Below are 5,000 nucleotides of genomic sequence, written 5' to 3'. Positions count from 1 at the left end.
TTTTCCCTCTTGGAGCCCTTGGGCTTATTGCATCCTGCTTTCCCAAATAGGGTTGCAGCTTAGCTAGTAATAATGATAATAAACTGGTATTTCAGATTAGTTGAATAATGGATGCCAAAACTATGATTTAAGGATTAAGGAAGATTTTTAGGATTAAGGATTTTGATTAACTCTAGCGACCCCTTTAAGGGTATGAGAGTACAATACAAAATATACAAAACTATAATTTGACTAACAATAATAGTACAAGATGGCAGTAAAAAGAAGCAAAAATACTTCTATTCATATGTCTATACGATACTGTACATATATTCGTACACCCATATATGCCAAGTATAATGGGGACATGAGCCCATATGGAGTACATAAAAAACTAATATATAACTAGAAGTGTTCCATCATTATTTTTACAAATTTTGCTAGATTGTACAATTCTCTCTTATTTTCAATTTTAAATAATTGCCTAAACTTTATACTATTTGGTCTAGTGTAATAATAACTTTTTATATACAATTCTCTGAGGCTACTAAAATAAGGACACACCAGAGTATAATGGTACTTATCGGCCAGTTCCCGGGTATTACACATTGGGCATGTTTTTGTCTCTTGGGAAGCCAAGTATCGCTTATCAGGAACAGGAAGCCTATGCTTACCACATCTAAATCCACTGAGATACTTCCAATCATTATAATCTAGTTTGGTTAAATATTTGCTTAAGCCTAATTCAGATTTAAATACTTTATAGTTAGAGCGTAACCTATTTTCATTAATTTCACATAATAAATTCTGGTTATCTATATCACAAATTCTGAGATCAACACATTTCCTAACCCAGTTAACATTAAATTCATATGGTTTTTTCAGATATTAAATAGACCTCACTGGTCTCGAATACTTTTAATTTTTACAGTTCATTTCGACTTAAATTCATTGCTACCGTGTAACTTTCTTAACAGTAAATACGCGGTGTGGGATAACTTATGTTGTTTATCTTGACTGATCCTCATCCAAAAGTTTACGATTCTCTTTTCTACTTTGCTTGTTAAGCCAAATTGACCTAGTTCTCCATAAGTCATACAATTTTCTGACTATTTCTTTATTTGAAGAATACTTTTCTGATACTTTCTATGAAATCTCAACCTGGTCTAGCTGTTGGTACCCCCAAATTTCGCTTCCATTTAAAAGAACTGGGGTGACCAGATGGTCAAAGAGTTCACATTGTATATCCAATGGTAAGGACAGTTTTCTGGCCTTTGTCAGCATACTATACATTGATCTCTAGGCTTGTGTAACCTGTTTATTTATGGCCTTGCAATATGAACCATTAAAATTAAAAGTTGTACCTCAATATACATAATCATCTACTATTTCCAGCTCTCCATTACCAAACACGAAAGGAGGATGTGATCTGACTTTGCCTCTGGAAAATATAACTATTTTTGTCTTAGTGGTGTTGACTGTTAGGTGCCAGGATTCCCAATATTCATACGCAGCAGTTATAGCAGCTTGCAAATCTTTAGCTGATTCAGCCATAACAATAGTATCATCAGCATACAAAAGGACATACAGTCTTAAGAACACCTGAACATCATCATCACTGAGGTTTTTTCGTATATCAGAAGCACATAAATCAAGTCCTCTGTAGTTCCTACCAATAAATTGTTCAAAATCGTTCAAGTACAGACCAAATAGAAGAGGTGACAGGTTTTCTGTCATATATAACATTGATGATCTTACCATTAAAGCCAAAAGAAATTAGCTTTCCCCAAAGAGGTGATCTATCCACCAAATCAAATGCTTTTTGTAATCTAGAAAGGCACAATAAATTCGCTTGTGTTTCATCAGGTATAAATCGATGAGAAAATGAACAAATATATGGTAGAGTGTTCTGTAGCCTTCTCTGAATCCTCACTGTTCTATTCCTAAGATACCAGCATCATCTAAGTAGGCAGTAAGGCGATCATTTAGACAAGCTGTAAAGAGTTTACCAACACAACTTAATAGTGTAGTGCCACGATAGCTATCTGGGTCATCAATAGAACCTTTCATTTTATACAGAGGCATGATCATACCTATACACCAGTTAGAGGGCACTATTCCGGTTGTCAGTAAAATATTAAACATCTAAACTAGAATTTTTGTGACAGACTCAGGATAATTCTTATTGTTCTTCAATCTACTAATTAATCGTTTAACTTCTAGGGTGGTAAATAGCCTATTGATGAGTTCATTATCAGAGTGATTAATGGCTCTGGGATCAAAGGAACTATTCTCCAGTATATTTTCATTGGGATTTTGACTGAGATTTTTTAAATATTGTATGAAAGTGTTCATTGTAATTTTACCTAGTTTTTCTTGTTGTTGGATAGTATTAGATAAAATATTCCAGTAAACTATTGGGTTAGAATTTAAGGTTCATCATTTTTTTTTTGAAATTTACGGTTGTAGGCTACCCTTTAAAGGACTGTTTTATGAACCTTTTGTATTCCTTGGATCTATTTTTAAGTACAGCTCTCATTTCACCAGTTTTAATTTTCCTGAGCCTATTTTTCATCCTCATATATTCACATCTTTTAGCTTTACAATCAGAGTCAAACCAGGGTTTATTTTTTGAGTTGGGGTTTTGTTGGGGCCTTTTACAATCGGGATTTTGTTTTTTACACATACCAAGTTTTCTTGCAGGCTCCAGGTATAGATTACAAAGGTCTTTAGCTACGTCGTCAGTTTCGACCTGTGCTGCTGATAAATTGAGCCTATCCATTTTGTTATTTAAGAAAATATCATCATCACTAAAGGCTACGCTATAAGCTTTCTCGAATTGGAGGTCCCATTTGGTTCTCAAGTAGATACTGCTTTGGGAAAGATCTCTACTCTGTCCAAGTTCATTTTCATCAACAGATTGGTTTATAGTGACATAAGAGTTGTTACTTTTAGCAGTTAGGGTTACGGAGATTGCACAATGGTTATCTGATAAACAACTGTCTAGGTCAGGTTCTCAATAGGGGTGAAATTCACCCCCAGGGGTGAATTTTTGGTTTTCATGGGTGAATTGTAACTGAAGTAAGTTTATGGGTGAGGAGAGCAATTATAGGCTTTGGCGTATCTGGCCTGTCACGTGGGTTGGCCCAGGAAAATGGATTAGACAGTAATATACAAGTGACCACCCAAGTTATTCCTAGGATTGGAAAAGATACTGAGGAAGAGACAGATGGCTAGGGAAAATTACTTGGCAAGCCCAAGGTTGGGAACTTCTAGACTATAAATAACTGAGAAGCTAATGCCAATTTCAGTCTTGAAATTCTGTAATTGTCATCAGTAAGTGTGTGAGTGAACCTTATTTCCAGGATTGTATTTTCAAGACTCTGAGTAAGAAAATACAATACTTTTGTTTCTTCCACTGACTGCATGCATGTGTCCATGTTTTCTATTTTTAGTTTTTATTATAATCTCAAAGTTATTTTTTTGGTAAATGGGAATTTTGGGCTTCTAGGATTTTGATATTCTTCTGAAAATATATAGTCATATAAAGAAATATAAATAAAAAAATACCAAAGATATAAGATTATTTAAAGATAAAAACTAACCTATTAGTTATAAGAAAAAGAAAAAAAATATAAATTATCTAGTTAAAAAACCAACATAAAAATATAAACTATAGATTAGATTATCTCTTTTAAATTAAATTTTATATTCATTAGGTTAGCTTTTTATCTGTAAAGAATTCTATATATTTTTTTTTATTTTTTTTTTATATTTTCCTATATTTTTCTATACATTTTCAGAAAAATACCAAAATCCCAGAAGCCAAAAATCCCCAATTACAATTTTTTCTTTGTTAGCGCCTTTTTTTTTTTTTTTTTTTTTTTTTTTTTTTTTGACTTTTTTGTGAGTATTTTGTTGGTCTTGCACTCACATTGGTGACTGTGCTTCTCAAGTCTAGTTTTTGTGATATTAACATGGACCATATTTGTGCATTTTACACATTCTTTTTGTACTTCACTGTCATTATTTACTTCTTAATGTGAGCCATGTGGCGGATTAAATAAATAATGGATAAATATATCACATTTTGTCTGAAAAAACAACCAATTATTGGTTTTACCGTTTCTTGTTTTTATTTATAGAATTTGGAGCCCATTATGAGTATAAAAAAAGTGTGATCATTCATATATTGAATATGGATTCACATCCATCATCATCAATGGAGAAGAAAGGCCCCAATGTGTTATTGGTAGTAAAGCTTTGACAAATGATTCTAAAAAATCAGCGAAGATGAAGCAGCATTTACGAAATGTAAATCCTCATCACATACACAAAAACAAAAACTTTTTTTGAACGCCATGGGAATGCTCTCAAAACGATGAGGCTGGTTTCAACAGATTTTAAAGAGAAAAAAATTATGCTTTCTATGTAGTAGCACTGGAAATAGCAAAGCAGAAAAAACACATACAATTGGGGAAAATTTGATCAAGCCTTGCGCTCTCAAAATGGTAAAAATTGTGTTGGGAAATGAAATGAGGAAAAAAGAAATGCACAAGTTCCAATATCAAACAGTACTGTTCAAAGGAGGATAAGTGATATGGCCACTGACATCAAGGATCAAGTTGTGTAGGAGATCAAGTCTTCAGCATTTGGCTTATTTTCAATTCAACTTGATGAATCAACTGATGTGGCATCAAGTTCCCAGTTGATAGTGTTTGCAAGGTTTGTTCACTCAGGTTCATTTAAAGAGGAATATCTCTTTTGTTCTCCTCTTGAACTAACTCCCATGGCCTCTTGATATTTTGGAGAAGGTTTCATCTTATTTTGAATCAGGAAATCTTTCGTGGGATACTATCAGTGGGTGTTGTACAGATGGAGCACCAGCTATGTTAGGGACAAAATCAGGATTCCAAGTATGTCTGAAAAAAGCGACCTCCAAAAGTGAAAGGCATTCATTGTATGATCCATCGTCAGGCACTAGCCTCAAAAACACTCCCTGCTCCGCTAGAGAAGGTTTT

This window comes from Palaemon carinicauda, chromosome 1, assembly GCF_036898095.1.
Source record: "Palaemon carinicauda isolate YSFRI2023 chromosome 1, ASM3689809v2, whole genome shotgun sequence".
Taxonomy (NCBI): Eukaryota; Metazoa; Arthropoda; class Malacostraca; order Decapoda; family Palaemonidae; genus Palaemon; species Palaemon carinicauda.
This window is presented reverse-complemented; position numbering follows the sequence as displayed.